This window comes from Rhipicephalus sanguineus, chromosome 10 (assembly GCF_013339695.2).
Source record: "Rhipicephalus sanguineus isolate Rsan-2018 chromosome 10, BIME_Rsan_1.4, whole genome shotgun sequence".
Lineage (NCBI taxonomy): Eukaryota > Metazoa > Arthropoda > Arachnida > Ixodida > Ixodidae > Rhipicephalus > Rhipicephalus sanguineus.
The window spans coordinates 85152759-85169953 of record NC_051185.1 but is presented as its reverse complement, the minus strand read 5'-3'; positions in this window follow the sequence as shown (position 1 = coordinate 85169953).

The following is a 17195-nucleotide window of genomic DNA, read 5'->3' as shown; positions in this document are numbered from 1 at the left end:
TTCCCCAAATTTCTACGGGTTCAAGAGATATGTGTAGGGTGGTAGCTAGAAAAAGAAGCCAAGATGTGAGGGAGATAATAGAGGCGGATTTGATTGCAAAGGTGGGTCAGTCATGCGTAAGCGCACCGTCCATTAGCTCGTCGTCGAAAGAAACACAGTTCCTCGGCACTTTCACGTAATATCAGCAGTACGATTTTGTGACGTCATGAAAAAAAAAGAGCTCATACTATGCATTTTCGTAAATAAATGTCAGTTGGAAGTAAGCGCTTGTGTTGTCGTCACCTCCCTTTGTCCTTGTCTGTGCGCGCTTAAGTATCGGTGATGGAAAACCAACTAGCCCAAAATTCAGTGCTCCTTCAAGAGATGGGGACCGGGCGAAAAAACTTTTTCGCTCAGGCATCCTTAGATATATCTTCTGTATCACTGCAGTGCGCCACGCTAATGGGGCCACGACCAACAAAAATAAATTCTTGCGCTGAATAGGCAACACACAAGTGTCAGCTGTATAGGCAATTCGAAGGTGAATCAAGCAGGAACAAGACAAACAATTCAGTGGGTCTAATTGGCATACGTTAAGTAAACTTGTGACAAGAACGTCACTTGCGTAGTGTGGGCTCTCGAAGAAGCGGCTCTCGGGAACCAGCAGACACAGTCACGCTGTTGTTGAACGAACAGGTGCACATTTATTAGCAGCTTTTACATAACGGCGAGCCCGGCACCTGAATCTAACAAGTAACTCATAACATGACAAATAACCCAACATAATGCCAATACAACGCACAGATGAAAGAACACTTACAATGTAGCGCGAATGCAGCGTCGCCCACCTTCGACTCATCACGGGAGTCCGCGTGCACGAGTAGCGGTATGGCATCCACGGACCTCCTCCGAGAGCCGACCGTCCACGGCCGTGCCAATCCCCAAGAGAGATGGAGTTCCACATCGCCTGTGTAACCTCTTTCCTGCGAGGCGGCGCCACCGCGCAACCACAGCGCCAAATCGCTGGTGCTAAAGCAGTAGTGCTAAAGTTGACAACACTAACTACGACGCGCAGGCGCCATGAGGCGAAAGCGACATTAAAGGGGGTGATATCGCCTCCACAGTACCCAAGCATCAGGATGCATCGAAACGACTGAACAACGTTGGAGTTCACGCGACTGCTATTTAAAGGTGACTACGCACTGCTATACAGACACGGGGAAATTAACATGAATATCTATGTGTTTTATGGGCTAAAGCGCGGATATTTGCAGGAAACCGGAGTGGAGGATTCCCAATCGTTCTAACGCCATGTAGGTTTTAACCGGCTCCTAAATCTAAGTCAACGATTGTTGCATTTCGCCAACATTTAAATGTATGGCTTGAAGCGCTGTAATAAAGTCAGTGACCACACTTTGAACGCGCATCGTCCAGTTATTTTTTATATTGTGACCGCGTACCGACTAAAATTTTAAAATTCTAAAACTCATATCACTCGACGCCCGCCACGGTACAGGGCAGGGGAAACTCCTGGAATGCTTTTCGAAGGTTATGATACGATTGCGCGCATTATATGAGTAGTTGAGCTTATTCTTTAACTTCTGCAAGCGCCAGAGATAACGTTAGAATGTACGATGACACACGTATAAATTCCGGAGCGTTTCACCCGCATATATTATGATCGACGAGTGACTACCCTGCTCGTCTCTACTCAAATACTGCGAATGTTGCCGGTACTGTGAGTGGTTCTGGTACGTAGAATCTTCGAAATTATATTGTAATGAGCAGGTGGCTTGCTTTGCTGGCCACAAGTTCGTTCAATGCAAAGTTCAGTCTTTAGTTGTGTTTATGCAGCATTCATCACCGTCACAAACGTGTGACATCTGGTGTAAGTCCTTCTACGTTCATGTACCGGGCACTCCCGACAGTCCGTGAACCGAACCCATGCCGTAAAGAAAACACCAACAACATGCCGGATCACCGAACGGGCCGAAGGCTACTGTGTTTGTACCCTCAGTACTGACCACTACTCGAGAAGGCAACGGCCGCAAAGACGACGATAGTGGCGATGGCAGCGGCAGTGTCACCTGTGAATGTCCTTGGCCGCCGACTTTAGATGGATCATCGTTTGGAGATCCAAGAACCTGGCTTAAGGCATACGATCGCGTCGCTCCCTTTAACAGCTGGAGTACAGAAGAAAGGCTGCGTCACGTCTACTTTTACCTAGGAGACGCATCAGGGACTCTGTTAGAGAATCGGGAGACCGCACTTCAAACCTGGGATCTCTTCCGCATTGCATTCCTGGAGACGTTCACGAGTGTCGTTCGCAAGGGCCGCTTCTTTGCTGCAGACACGGGTGCAACTACAAAACCAAAACGTCACCATCTTCACGGAAGAGATGAGCCGACTCTCCCACCATGCCGACGTTGTCATGCCCGAAACGAACAAAGTTCGCTTGCTTATGCGGAGAGTCAAACAAGAAACGTTAGCAACATTGCTCTGCTACCCACCCAAGACTGTCGCCGAATTCTTCACTGAGGCTACAAGTATTAAGACACCTGAGATGCGGACGAATCAATAAAACCACTCTCCGCTAGCGGGCTGCCACTTATTCCGAAAGTGCATTCGCTGGCCACCGACGGCTTTAGCGTGACGATCAGAGCGGTCGTGCGTGACGACCTGCGCAAGATGTTCCCTGGATCGCAGCCCCAGGTGCATTCAATAGCCGACATCGTTCGTGACAAAATCCAGAAATCTCTGGGAGCACCAGAACTTGCCCCAAATGGTGAGCTACGCTGCTGCAACTCGCTGTACCACTCCCTCTCCGCGCCCGCGTCAATATGCCGCACCACCGCAGTATGGTCGGCAGGCACCGCCACCGCCACTGACCGTTGCCCGACACCGACCGTCGCAGTACCGTTGCCAGACACAGCCGCCGCTGCATCTTGCTACAACGCCCGCACTAGAGCGGCCCTACCTGGAGTCCTTCCGCCAGCCCATATGCTGGAAACTAAAAACAGCAACAGGAGTTGCAGCTGCTGCTACAGGAACAAGAGCCATAACAGCATTAGGAACAGCAGCCGCAACAGCAGCCGCAACAGCAGCCGCAACAGGAGCTGCGGCTGCTGTTTGTCGCAATACCGAGATATTCTGGTGTCGTCGACGACGCCGCGACAAAACATTAAGAATACGCCGCAAGCCACACAGAGCTCTGACGACGAAACTTCGCGACTTGAAGAAGACCTGACGACGCGACGTAGAAGTAGAGGAAAAAGCCGACGTAGCCGTGACCCGACGCCGCGACCTAACCGCAACACAACACGACAGACTAGGGACCTCGACGTGCTATTCGACGGCTACAACGTCACCGCTCTCGCCAACACTGGAGCCGACTATTCCGTCGTCAGAAAACCGTTCGCTGCGAAGTTGAAGAAAGTTAAGACTGCTTGGTAAGGCCCCGCAATGCGGACCAGTGGAGGCTATCTGATAATACCGGCTGGAGTTTGCACAGCAAGAGTCCCCATCCATAACCGGACTTATCCTGCGTCATTTGTAATCCTACAACATTGCTCCAAGGATGCGATACTTGAGTTGGACGTCCAAATCACCGTGGTGCCGTCATGGACCTGAGATTTTAGTCAATGACACTAACCTCAGAAAAAGCTATGCCATCCCACACGACACCAGAGAACCACGCCTTGAATGTGCTTGACGAGCTGGTCACTGTTCCGCATCTCTCGAGCGTCATCATTTCCGTCGGCACCGAATAAACCACAGGTTTAGAAGCCGTCATCAAATGCGACCAGCACCTGTTGGTCAGTCGTAACATTTGAGTCGCAAGAGGAATAGCCGAGCTTCGTAGACGAAAGGCAGAGGTCAATTCTCGCAAATTTCAGCAACTACAAGCACGCCAACATAGGCACGACACTCGCTGATTTCGAAGAAATTATGGAAGCCAGCAATTCTTTCTCCCTCACAAACTTTAGCGAACCAACTCCGAAGACGGAAGTTCCTGAATCCGTTTTTGACGTCAACCCGTGTCTGCCCCCGTACAGGCACGAACATATCAAAGTCCAGCTCCGACATTACAATGACTGCTTATCGTCATCATCGCGAAATGCACAAAGCCTGGTTGCCAAACACTGCATTGTAACCGAAGACTGTGCCCGCCCGCTGCCTCAGAGCCTGTGGAGAGTTTGGACGCGAGAACGTGAGGCTGTTAAGAAACAAGTCGACAAAATGCGACGCGATGACATCATCCAGACGTCCAAGAGTCCGTGGGCGTCTCCCGTGGTGTTAGTGAGGACGAAGGATGGAGCCCTACGTTTTACTGTGTCGATTATCATCACCTGCACAAAATCACAGAGAAGGCGTGTACCCTCTAACACACACAGACAGCGCCCTGGATCGACTCCATAACGCGAAGTACTTTTCGTCAATGGACCTCAAGACAGGCTACGGGCAAAACGAAGTCGACGAAAGAGACCGAGAAAAGACTGCCTTTGTAACGCCAGACGGCCTGCTCGAGTTCAAGGTCATGCCCTTCGGTCTTTGCTCGGTACCTGCGACTTTCCGAGGCCTTATGCATACAGTACTCGAGGGCTTGAAGTGGCAAACTTTCCTTGTGTGCTTCCATGATTTCGTTGTGTTTGCGTCAAACTTCGACGAACGCCATCGGCGCCTTCAAGCTGTACATCAAGCAATCAAGACTACCGGACTCACCCTGAAACCAGAAAAGTGCCGCTTTCTGTACGCGGAGCTCTGGTTCATCGGCCAGGTCACTGGCAAGTCCGGAGCTCGGACTGACCAGCGGAAAACAGCTGTCATCGCTGCCTTCCCACCGTGAACCAACAAGAAGGCCCATTTCTCGGCTTGAGCACCTATTACAGACGCTTCGTGAATACATTTAAACAGACCACCGAGCCGCTAACGCACTCCACGAAGTCTGAAGTGCAATTCAAGTGAGAAAGGGCGCAAATCGTAGGAACTCAAGGACTTAAATTACGCCCCAGACGTCCTCCGATACTTGCGGATTTCGACGAATACGCCAATGCGGAAATCCACGCCGACGCAAGCAGCATAGGACTCGGCGTCGTCCTTGTCCAAAGGATTGACGGAGCAGAAAGGGTTATCAGTTATGCTAGTCGGTCACTATTCAAGTCGGAAGCCAACTATTTCAAAACAGAAAAGGAGTACCTTGACATCACCTAGGCTACATGAAAATGTCACCCCTATCTCTACGGCAGGCCCTTAAAAGTTGTGAACGACCGCCACTCGTTGTGTTGGCTAGCTAAATTGAAGGATCCTTCTGGTCTCCCCGCATGGTGGCGTCTGACGCTTGAAACCTTCAACATTACCGTCGTTTACAAATCCGGAAGAAAGCCCTCTGACGCGGACTGCCCGTCTCCTTCCCCCGTCGACCCACCGCCGTAGGACGATGATGATTATCAGTGCTTATTGGGAACCATAAATGCCCACGACTTCGCTGAACGGCAGTGAGCCGACCCGGAAATCAGGGGTCTTGTGGAATACCTCGAAGGCAGGACCGCCGTGGTTCCGAACGTATTTAACCGAGGACTGGCGTCGTTTTTCTTCCGCACCGGCCTCCTCCTAAATAACTTCTCGCCACTTCGAGCCACCTACATTTTCGTTATACCTTCAGCACTCTGTCCAGCGTTTGTGGGAGCCTTGCAGGACGACCTGCAAGGCTCGCAGCACGCAGCACGTTCTTCGCGCTGCGTGCTGCGAGGCTAGCGAAATAGAGCGAGAATAAAATATAGCTTTTTCTACTCCTGGCATCGGCCAGAACGGTTCTCTGGTCTTTCGCTCGCGGGCTCACGCATTGCTATAGTGGACCTAGCCTCAGTCCCTGTATCAATATCACGGACGAAGAAAACCTCGACGTCATCGCCTACCTTTAGCGCGCCGAAAAAACCAGCCAATTGGCCCGTCTGCGCATAAAGAGCCAGCAAACGACCGACCGCCGTAGTTATAACCTTTGACTATGCCACATAGAATACCAGCCGTGCGACCGTGTTTGCGTCTGGACGCCAATACGCCGACGCGGACTTAGCCAGATGCTTTTTCGACGATACTTCGGGCCGCACAGGGTACTTCGACGTCTCGGCCCTCTCAACCACGCGGTTGTCTCCGATGGCCTGGCACGCTCTCAGCGGCGTCGGGCACGCCCCGAAGTCATGCGTGGGGTGCACCTTTAGCCTTTCTATGTGCGCCCCAGCGGACGTTTAGAACTTCATTTTCTCCATTTCTTCGCGCGGTTGTCCTATATTCATGTATACGTTTCCTCTTTTGAATTCTTACTCCATTGCAGCATCGGGTCAATGCTTTTAAATGCGGAGCATTTCTTAGTCGCACCTGCGGCGTCGGCGGCGCCGTCTACACCCCCACTGCGCATGCTCGGCTCGTCTCGTGCCGGCAGCAAGCCTCTCCTCTCCCTCCTTCCCTCCCTCCCTCCTCTCCCTCGAACGCGGGCGGTGTGTATATAAGCGGCGGAGCGCGCGTTCGGAATTCAGTCAGGGGGGTGAAACTTCCTATACCATCCATGGAACGCGATATTCGCTGGCAGCGCCGGACGAACACCTGGTGTTTGGGGGCGGTACTAAAACATGGCGGCGCATTGCTGACACGCACTGGGGGACGCCATCTTGATGAGGACTGAGGATCGGAGTGGCGGGGGGGGGGGGCGATTTAGCAGCAAATTCAATTGGGATACACCAGCAAGCCAAATTGAGCGAGTGGAAGGTATTCAGATGGCGAGCGCGCGACGTTCCTCCTGTTGCGCAACCCGCCACATGATCAAAACGGCAATCGTTGTGTTCTGATGGATGAAGGTTTACCCATCCACCTATTTTTGCACCACTTATTCTAAGTAAGACTTCGTTTTTGTTTACGTCTACACACAAATTAGACACGAATAAAGAGCAGAGTTTGTTTGAATGATTTATTGCCTAAACATACCATTCATACAGTAAAAGCACAGCTTGAATATTTTACGCTATTGCTGCAACCGCATCCTGATATGCCGTGCAAGCGTAGAAAAACAAAGAGAGCAGCATGCATATCGTACCTTTCGTCCGCCGGGATCCTAAAGAATTTTATGCCGGTGTGGCGTGAAGAATTTCGACACCCTCAGCACAGCACGATTTGTGATAACGGCGCGAAGCGATTCAAGCGTCTGTTTCGCTGAAGCTTGCAAAGGTTTCGCCAGTTTCCTTGAAACAAACCTTACCGTGGTAAAAGCGGCCTTTGGGACACCGTAGGCCGTAGCACACATGGGCGCGCGACAAGAAACGCCCCTTTTTCGCCGTGAGAGATAGGACGGCGCAGTTCCCGTCTTCCACTCCGGGTGGCGCTCTTATTTTCGCAATCTCGAATTGCAACCTTTAGGTTCGCTTGCTTATTAAAAACTCCGGAGTTAATAAATAACCTGGTAATTAATGTAATAATGGAACAACAACGTTCATTCATGTTCGTATGTAGTACAGCCCCCAAACATTAGGATCGCTGCGGTCGCGGGACAGAAAAACCGCGAAGTTTCACCCCCCTGATTCAGTCAAGGGCGTCTTTACTTGGCTTTCGCTTGACTTGACGCTTTGCTTGACTTGAGTAGATGCGATGGAAGCAACAGTACCTTCAATCAGCGTCCCACCACTCGTTGAAGGCAGCGTTACCCCACCCTCGCCGTCGTCGGCGTCAACAACAGCAAGCAACGCAGAAGACAAGGCTGCGAAGAGACCAGCATACGACGCTGAACGCAAGCGTTTGAAGCGAGCTGCAGACCCGGAACAATCGTGCACCCTTGAGCCGTTCAAGTCGTACTTGGTGTGCGCACCGTGTAACAATTAAGCATTCCCAAACAATACCCAATTACGCAACATTCACGCGATACCCTCACCACTCGGCGACGCATTTACTCGAGTTCCCCCCGTGGGAAGATGCGGGCGACTTTTTCACATGAGGGCAATACCACGCATGATTTTTTTTTCAATTTTCATGTAACCGAGCCGTTGCACGTAAAACCACTGTGAGTAGCACTGACAATTGGGCGAGTTGGTACAGATGCATGGCTTTAGAACGGTGCAACAAGGAAGACGAAAAGACGAAAGATCACACGAACACAAGCGCCGACTCACAACTAAAGTTTATTCCATATCACAGAGCAGATATATACACACACGTGGAAACACACAACGCCAAAGAACAAAAAGAACAACCAAAAACGAAAGCACGTTAACCATTCAGGTACAAGATTTCTTTATCCTGTAGCGCATTCGAGGGACAGCTGATACAAGACTGTTTTTTATTTTGAATGTTCTATGCCTCGATTACTTCCCGAGTCGTCTTATCATGATGCCTTGAAATAATGCTAGTGAGGCTAAACTGAGGCGCGCAGCCGCACTTCTGACAGTGCTGAGAAATGTGCGGGATACTATCACAACGTAGGTTGGCCGCATGTTCCCTTAATCTCACGTTAACACATCGGCCCGTCTGGCCTACATAAGCAGAGCCGCAAGACAACGGCAGACTGTAAACCACATTCGTGGCACAACTGATAGCCGGATTTTTGTGCTTGGCACCACAACCTTCTTTCTTTTCTTTTTTGGCCTCTGCCTGTCTCTACACGTTCGCAAATAGCCCCTAATTTGTTTGGTACCGAAAAAACCACTTCTACCCCATATCTACTTGCGACGTTTTTTCAAACCATGGGACAAGGCATGAACATACGGTACAACTGCCACACATTTCTTTTTCTTATCGATTTGTTCTTTCTTTGCTTCCTTGCCCTCACCTTGTTTTACTGCTCGAATTAACTTTTCACAAGTACGTGTGAAAACATGACCCGGGAACCCCCTTGTAATCGTAGATGAAAGTAAAAGCTCTACAACTTTGGGTGACGTACTTGACGTTTTCAAGAGGGTTGGCAAGGGTCTAAAATTCACGTATGAGATTCCTCAGCAGAATGAGCTGCGGTTTCTCGATTTGATGTTGTCTGCCTCTCATGATCACATTTGTTGGGAGTTTTGGCCACGTTTTAAAAAAGAAATTTTGAGCTATTCGTCTGGCCATTCAAAAATTGTAAAAGATGGCATTGCTGGCTCTGTTCTAAGGTCAGCTATCAATAAGACGTGCCTTCATAGAATAAATGAGAGTGTGTCAGGACAGGTGGGTAGGCTAAAAAGTGCGGGTGTGGTGGTTCTTGGGCCCTCAGATGCAGGAAAACCAAGGCACGAACAAGAAACACATTTATCGCCTTGACACTCACACGATTACACACACACAATTACACACGCTTTGTCTCACTGAACAATACAAATATCCTTTAAGTCCTAAATCTCAGAGTTATTAACCTACACGCGAGAGGATCGGCGCGTCCTGACGTCTAGGCCCGTCGAACGTCACTCACAGTACCGCAGTCAGGTAGCGACGCTGCCACCACGAAGCGGACATGTGAGTGATGAAGTCGTGCGAAGGTGCACGAGCAGACGACGACCTGCTCGTTGCAGAACGCACAGGCCCACGCTGACGACGGCAGACTCGGACGTGGCACCACGGCCACGATCTCGGCTCGGGAAAAGGTCAGTTTGGACGTGGCACCGAGGCCACGATCTCGGCTCCAGAACGGGTCAGCTCGGGTTGCGCCGGAACCGCTTGGACGTGGCACCGAGGCCACGATCTCGGCTCCTGGCCCGCACGCTCGTTCACCACAGGAACACCTGCTAGGCCCGGACCGTAACGCTTCCTCGTTCCCGGGACGCTCGTTCCTGGCCACGCTCTTCCAGCCCGGCGACGTTCTGCAGCTCCGAGCTTCGCGAGCGTCTCGCTCGCGCACACCGTCGTCGTCGTCTCTGGCTCGGCGTACTCTCTTGTGGGTTATAGTCTCTTACCACACATATAGTCTCTTACTACACTTCCCCCCACTTTCAGTACGATGTGCCGCGGATAACGTTAGTACGAACGCGACACAACGGAACACAGCAAAAGAAATCACCGGGCATATGCAAAGAATAAGAATGTCAAGATTGCAAGCCTTCTATTACTACACAAACATTGTTGATCACTTGCCCGGCGCACTCTGACACGGAAGACAAAATGCTCTAATCGCACGTTTGATACGGCCGGCGGTGGCATATACGGTTTTGTACACCTGCGTACCGCGTACACGTCACAACGAGGCACGCACAGACTGCCGGCTCTGGTGAATAAACACGCGCCGACGCACACCACACACACACATGCACGATTCACAGCGTAGATGTCTAGTTGCCTCTTTGCATAGCGACGACACCACACTCCAGATAGTCGCCGTCACCGGTAGTCGTCGTCAGTGAGTATTGTTGTCACGTCGCTTGTACGTCTCAGTCTTGTGACGTTGAAAGTGACTCTGGGAACGTGGTGGTTGTAGCGGCGGCTGAGGCGATGATGGCGACTGATCCATCTGTGCACTGAGGCTGTCCGTGCCATCGCTGCGAAGCGTAAGATACCCCGGAGGAGATTGATTGAGGCGGCCGGTATTGCGTTCCTCGAAGTAGGAGTGTTGCCTGGGTCGACGACGTTGTGGTACCCTGGGCGTCGTGTCCAGAGACAACCATGACTCATCTTGTGGGGTAGGTGCACCGCGGTAATGTGTCCAATCCGGTCTCGAATTCAGCCACGGCGAGGTCGATGGCTGGGACGATCCAGATGGAGGTGCCATTGCTTGCCATCTCTTCGCGCATGCCGTCTGGTTATCGCTGTTAGCTGTAGATAGACTGCTGTCACTGGGTTCGTGCCTAGGTGCACGTAGTCGGTTCGCGACGCGACTTACGGTGACCTGGTCTTGTCACCTATTACGACGATTTGTAGGGGTTTTTAGGCGTCTTTTCCTCGATGTCTGCGCTGCTATTGGGATTGATGGTCCGGGTCTTCATCACTCTCGGGTTGTCGAATGATACGGCTCCTGTGATGTTTCCAAGGACAACATCATAAAGTGAGTCTCGCAGGCAGTGAGCACGAACTTCTCCCTTAAATAGTGGCGTATCCAGGAAGACCACAGCTTCTGGTAGGTTACGCACTGTGCGGTCAAGGAACAGTACCGGCCGATACGCACCGGTCAACCTTTCCTTTGGCACTAATGCCTGTCCCACTACGACCATATCGCAGCCAGTATCGCGCAGTACGGTAACTGGGCGTTTATCCATAAACCCTTTCACAATGGGCACGTTCTCAATGTTCTCAAGTACAACACTTCGGCTGACTGCCGTGTTGACAACAGGAACCTTTTCACCATCTCTCAGAATGACGTATTCCGCATTCCCTGCTGCTTTTTCCTCGTTTCTTTCACCTGATACCATGCACGATGCTTCACATCTGTCCCCCTTGCCGGCTGAATACTTGTCACTATTGTGACCATGCACTTGGGAACATGCTTTCGTGCGCGACCAGCATTCAGCCGCTCTGTGCCCTTTTTTATCGCACAGAAAACAACGGTCGTCCGTCCGAGGCGTCTTCCTTGCGAGCTCCATCCTTGGAGATGTGGGCGGACCTGTTTCTCTACATGCGCGTTCCTTGCCCAGATTGAGCAGTGACTGAGCATCCATAAAGTTGTCCGAAGTCTGCGCTATCTCCTGCAACGTTCGGCAGTTCCTCTCCTTTAGAAACACTCTCAGAGCCGGAAGACAACTCTCCGTGAATTGCTCGGCGATAATCAGGTCTCTAAGGGCATTAAAGGTCTTGTCGGATTTTGATAGCTCCAACCAATGGTCAAAATAACCAGCAAGCCGAGAAGCATGCTGCAGGCCGGACTCATTATCTTCGGATTTCGCTTTGCGGAATTTCTCCCGATAGCCTTCTGCAGTGTACCGAAACCGCTGCAGTAGCGCCGCTCTTAACTGGTCATAATCTAACGCAGCTTTCAGATCCAACCGGCCTATCACAGTCATAGCTTCTCCAGTCATGGATAAACTCAATGACAAAGCCCATTTCTCACGGGGCCACCCTTGACAGGTCGCGACCCGCTCAAACCGCTGTAGGTAGGCATCGAGATCGTCCCGTGTTTCGTTAAAGGGCGGTATTAGTTTATGAGGGCTACACACCTCCGGTGCACGTGCAGTGCTCGTGGCAGATCCCCCTGGTTCACCAGCCTCGGATGACTGTCGTCCCGCGCTTTCCTGAAGTTTAAGTTTCAGCTCCAAAATCTTGAGCTCTTGTTCCTGAAGTTGTCGCTGTCGTTCGGCGCTTTCCTTCGCTTCTTCTCTTTCCCGTGCGCGTTCATCGCGAGCTAGGGCGCACTCTTTCTCTACCCATTCTCTAAGCTCAGCCTTCTTAAGCCCTAGTTCCCGGCCAAGTGAAATAAACTTTTCCCTGTCCATGGCTTAGCCCCGCATCTGAGTAATGGCTGTAATATTAATGTGCCATCCTGGCGGGCTCGCCAAATGTGGTGGTTCTTGGGCCCTCAGATGCAGGAAAACCAAGGCACGAACAAGAAACACATTTATCGCCTTGACACTCACACAATTACACACACACAATTACACACGCTTTGTCTCACTGAACAATACAAATATCATTTAAGTCCTAAATCTCAGAGTTATTAACCTACACGCGAGAGGATCGGCGCATCCTGACGTCTAGGCCCGTCGAACGTCACTCACAGTACCGCAGTCAGGTAGCGACGCTGCCACCACGAAGCGGACATGTGAGTGATGAAGTCGTGCGAAGGTGCACGAGCAGACGACGACCTGCTCGTTGCAGAACGCACAGGCCCACGCTGACGACGGCAGACTCGGACGTGGCACCACGGCCACGATCTCGGCTCGGGAAAGGTCAGTTTGGACGTGGCACCGAGGCCACGATCTCGGCTCCAGAACGGGTCAGCTCGGGTTGCGCCGGAACCGCTTGGACGTGGCACCGAGGCCACGATCTCGGCTCCTGGCCCGCACGCTCGTTCACCACAGGAACACCTGCTAGGCCCGGCCCGTAACGCTTCCTCGTTCCCGGGACGCTCGTTCCTGGCCACGCTCTTCCAGCCCAGCGACGTTCTGCAGCTCTCGAGCTTCGCAAGCGTCTCGCTCGCGCACACCGTCGTCGTCGTCTCTGGTTCGGCGTACCCTCTTGTGGGTTATAGTCTCTTACCACGCATATAGTCTCTTACTACAGCGGGGTTCCCGGATCATGTTTTCACACGTACTTGTGAAAAGTTATTCCAGCAGTAAAACAAGGTGAGGGCAAGGAAGCAAAGAAAGAACAAATCGATAAAAAGAAGAAATGTGTGGCAGTTGTACCGTATGTTCATGCCTTGTCCCATGGTTTGAAAAACGTCGCAGGTAGATATGGGGTAGAAGTGGTTTTTTCGGTACCAAACAAATTAGGGGCTATTTTCGAACGTGTTGAGAGACAGGCAGAGGCCAAAAAAGAAAAGAAAGAAGGTTGTGGTGTCAAGCACAAAAATCCGGCTATCAGTTGTGCCACGAATGTGGTTCACACTCTGCCGTTGTCTTGCGGCTCTGCTTATGTAGGCCAGCCGGGCCGATGTGTTAACGTGAGATTAAGGGAACATGCGGCCAACCTACGTTGTAATAGTTTGTAATAGTTTTCCGCACATTTCTCAGCACTGTCAGAAGTGCGACTGCGCGCCTCAGTTTAGCCTCACAAGCATTATTTCAAGGCATCACGATAAGACGACTCGGGAAGTAATCGAGGCATGGAACATTCAAAATAAAAAACAGTCTTGTATCAGCTGTCCCTCGATTGCGCTACAGGATAAAGAAATCTTGTACCTGAATGGTTAACGTGCTTTGGCTTTCGGTTGTTCTTTTTGTTTTTTAGCGTTGTGTGTGGCCACGTGTGTGTATATATCTGCTCTGTGATATGGAATAAACTTTAGTTTTGAGTCGGCGCTTGTGTTCGTGTGATCTTTCGTCTTTTCGTCTTCCTTGTTGCGCTGTTCTGAAGCCATAAACCACTGTCTTGTGCACGATGCGCCGGAATGCCGAACATTCCATATTGTTTCGGATTGTTCTGATAAGCTTGAGCGCGCAACGTGGGCATAGTTTATGCTGTAACTAATGCGGTCACCACCGATAAGAGTGGAAATTTCGATGCCACATGTACAAACGCCGACGGGCCTTATCGCTGATCATTTTACTCGACGGCGGACGACTATTCTCGCCGCTGCCAGTGTATCGCTTGTATTTGGAGTTCTCGTTTTCTGGGCACAACTTTGCCCAAATAAAGAGTTTGCAAGGGGGTTTATTGACGACGTCTGGTAGCAGGCAGACCGCAGGTCTAGCGAGAAACAAGCAGGCTCTGCAACCACAGCTCGCGATCAGCGCTCGCGCCTTTGCACCAAGAGATGATCCCACTGGTGAATGCCTCGCTCTTTCACCGCTACAATACCCCGGCGATGAAGAGGAGCCATCCTGGCGACTCAAGGTGACGAGAGGACAGGAGGGTCGTAACAGGGCTTGAGGCGACTGACCTGGACCGTCTCACGACCAAGACGGCGCTTGTCCGTGGATGGCTGGACCGGCTCAATCACATAGGTGATAGGAGAGGGGCACTGGATGACGCGGTAAGGGCCGGTATACTTCGGTGCAAACTTGGGAGTCAGGCCAGGAGAGTGAAAAGGCACTCGAAGCCACACGAGAGAGCCGACGGGGAAAGTGTGCGGGGCCACATCACGGTCATGGCGATCTTTTTGGAGGGCTTGATTATCCGCCGTGAATGAGCGTGCGAGCTGACGACACTCTTCAGCATATTCGGCCATTTCGGAAACTGGGCTGAATTCTGAGGCATCGGGATTGTACGGCAGTATTGTGTCAAGGGTGCTGCATGGCTCGCGGCCATACAAAAGAAAGAATGGGGAAAAGCCTGTTGTGGATTGCGTCGCAGTATTGTATGCGTACGTCACGAAAGGGAGAATGACATCCCAATTGGAGTGGTCCGAATCAATATACATAGTAATCATGTCTCCCAGTGTGCGGTTGAAACGTTCCGTTAGGCCGTTCGTCTGAGGGTGGTAGGCCGTTGATGTGCGGTGCACTGTACGGCAGGAGTGAAGAAACTGTTGTAGAACTTCAGACAAAAACACGCGACCTCTGTCACTCAGTAGCTCCCGTGGTGCCCCATGACGAAGAACGAACCGATGCAAGATGAAGGTGGCAACGTCACGAGCACCAGCCGAAGGTAGCGCTGCCGTTTCGGCGTATCTTGTCAGATGGTCGGCAGCTACAATCACCCATCGATTACCAGCAACAGAGCACGGAAGTGGGCCGTATAGGTCAATTCCAACACGGTCAAATGGGCGTGCAGGACATGGTAGAGGCTGCAGTTGACCTGGTGAATGAGGAAATGTCTTACGCTGTTGACACATGGAACATGAGCGAATGTATTTTCGCACAAATGTGTACATACCCCGCCAGTAGTAACGTTGGCGGATCCGCTCATACGTTTTTAGCGCACCAGCGTGTGCATGTTGCGGTTCAGCGTGAAAATATGCGCAGACATCAGACCGCATATGGCGGGGTATGACGAGCAGCCATTTACGACCCGCCACTTGATAATTGCGACGGTATAGTAGGGCATCCCGTATTGCGAAATGCGTTGCCTGGCGGCGAAGAGCTCGCGGGTATCCGGAAGTTGAGGAGTCGGAGAGCATATTCAAGAGAGAGACAATCCAAGGGTCCTTCCGCTGTTCAGATGGCATGTCGGTGACGCTAACAGCGGCGAGGGGGAAGTCAATGGTTGAGCTCTCCTTTTCATCGGATTTCACGGGTGATCGTGAGAGAGCATCTGCATCAGAATGCTTTCGCCCCGATCGGTAGATGACGCGAATGTCGAACTCTTGTAAGCGAAGTGCCCAACGTCCAAGCCGACCAGAAGGATCTTTTAGCGACGCCAACCAACAGAGTGCGTGATGGTCAGTCACCACGTCGAAAGTTTGGCCGTACAAATAGGGGCGAAACTTGTTTAACGCCCACACAATCGCGAGGCACTCCTTTTCGGTCACAGAGTAGTTGACTTCCGGCTTAGTGAGAGCACGGCTCGCATAGGCGACCACATACTCCGTAAAACCAGGTTTGCGTTGCGCGAGTACTGCACCAAGGCCAACGCCACTGGCGTCTGTGTGTACCTCGATTGGCGCAGTTGGGTCGTAGTGGCGCAGGACGGGCGGCGAAGTAAGTAGTTGGCGCAGAGTAGTGAAGGATTCGTCACAGGCTTGTGTCCAATTCGAAAGATCCGCCGGGCCAGCAAGGAGTTTGGTGAGCGGGGCGATGATGGAAGCGAAGTTCCGGACAAAGCGACGAAAATATGAGCACAGGCCCACGAAGCTCCGTAGTTCTTTAATTGTAGTCGGCTTGGGAAATTCAGCAACAGCGCGAAGTTTGTCAGGGTCGGGGAGGATGCCGTCTTTTGAAACGACATGACCAAGTATGGTGAGTTGCCGAGCCCCGAAGTGGCATTTCTTCAGGTTAAGCTGAAGGTTTGCGTTGGTAAGGCACTGGAGAATCTTGCGCAGACGAGTGAGATGCGAGGTGAAATCGGGTGAAAAAACGACAACGTCGTCAAGATAGCACAAGCATATCTTCCATTTAAGACCGCGTAAAATGCTGTCCGTCATTCGCTCGAACGTTGCGGGCGCATTACAAAGTCCGAAAGGCATTACTGTAAATTCGTAGAGGCCATCCGGTGTGACGAACGCTGTTTTCGGGCGATCAGACTCGGCCATTGGGACCTGCCAATAACCCGAACGCAGGTCTAGCGAAGAAAAGAATTCGGCACCTTGGAGACAATCGAGGGCGTCGTCTATGCGGGGAAGAGGGTAAACATCTTTCCTCGTAATTTTGTTCAGGCGCCTGTAGTCCACGCAGAATCGGATGGAACCATCTTTCTTCTTGACGAGTACAACTGGGGAAGACCAAGGACTACAAGAAGGCTTGATGACTCCGCGCTGTAGCATGTCGTCAACTTGCTCTGTAATGACACGACGCTCCGCTGAGGACACACGATAGGGGCGCTGGCGCAAAGGAGTATTGTCCCCGGTGTCAATTGTGTGAACAACGGTGTTTGTTCGACCTAGCGCCGCTTGGGGAAAGTCAAACGAACGTCTGAACTCATGCAGCAGGGCAAGAAGCTGCTCTTGTTGAGCCGGAGCGAGATGGCTGTCGATGGAACGGTGAAATGCATCTGAGGACACGCTGTCCGACGCAAGGTGAGGA